Source organism: Aedes aegypti, chromosome 2, assembly GCF_002204515.2.
Source record: "Aedes aegypti strain LVP_AGWG chromosome 2, AaegL5.0 Primary Assembly, whole genome shotgun sequence".
Classification (NCBI taxonomy): Eukaryota; Metazoa; Arthropoda; class Insecta; order Diptera; family Culicidae; genus Aedes; species Aedes aegypti.
The window spans coordinates 343,991,427-343,992,433 of record NC_035108.1 but is presented as its reverse complement, the minus strand read 5'-3'; the positions used below and the strand labels follow the sequence as shown (position 1 = coordinate 343,992,433).

The following is a 1,007-nucleotide window of genomic DNA, read 5'->3' as shown; positions in this document are numbered from 1 at the left end:
TAGCAGGACCTAAAAAAAATTGTTGAATTTAATTCGGAATGTTTGTTAGCTTGAGTCAAGGCATTGAAGATGCGAGCGATCACTGTGAGTGCGATCCTGCAATGATCATAGTACCCACCCTCTGTGAGCGAACTATGCTGCTCGCTCGGACTTCAATGAATGATCAAAGAAGTTCGTTGCCATGATAAACAATGAGCTGGAGTTTTCGCATAACTTAAGGTGAAGATGCATCGAAGCCAAACATCGAATTTTCAAGAGCACAAATCTTAAGAACCAGACAACCGTTCATGCTGAAAATCTAATCGATTGGTCATCACCAACGAGTGACCAGTGAGTAGCATTTTCAGCACAAACGGTTGTCTGGTTCTCTAGAATTGTGCTCTTGAAAATTCGAGGTTTGGCTTCGATGCTTCTTCACGTTAATCGAAGTGTGCTTTTTCAAATTACAAACAGTTGACCTGACATCAGATGCATAAAAAAGAGCGAACGTTCTAAATGTCACGTAAATCCACGCGTTGCTCAAGGGAAGCGAAAGCTGCCACTGCAGGTATTCTAGAAATGGTTTCAATTCTACTGTCTAGCCTGACAAATTTATGAATTTTGTATGCCAATTCTAGGTTCTTCATCCGTAGTTTATAATATCATGAAGCGATGTTGCAGGGGAACAACCAGCAAAAAAAACCGCAGCGTTTCGATAGTACCAGTGAAGCGCCATTGTTCGTCTACATTATCGTTTGATTGGTTTAAAAAAAATCAACTTAACTTGTATCTTCTGTTTCATTCACGAACAACATATTGGTACATTGTCTGCGGTACAAAAGTAATTGTGAGTGTTCACAATGCTATCTTCGAACTTTCTGCAAGATACTGTTTTCTACTAATTGAACATATACACAGTTTAGATTTTGTGATATTATTTGTTGTGATATATGCAGTACAGAGAAAGAAACGTGTGATACGGTTAACGTACGAACTTGGAATGAAACTTTTATTTCTGGTTTGAGTAA

General features: G+C 38.6%; 1 long non-coding RNA gene across 1 annotated transcript; it reads left to right on the top strand.

Moving 5' to 3' along the window:
• Positions 1-443: 443 nt before the first annotated feature.
• Positions 444-768, top strand: LOC110676829. Its single transcript, XR_002500759.1, has 2 exons — positions 444-547; positions 618-768. It is a non-coding gene; the product is annotated as an uncharacterized LOC110676829 (long non-coding RNA).
• The last annotated feature ends 239 nt before the right edge of the window (positions 769-1,007 follow it).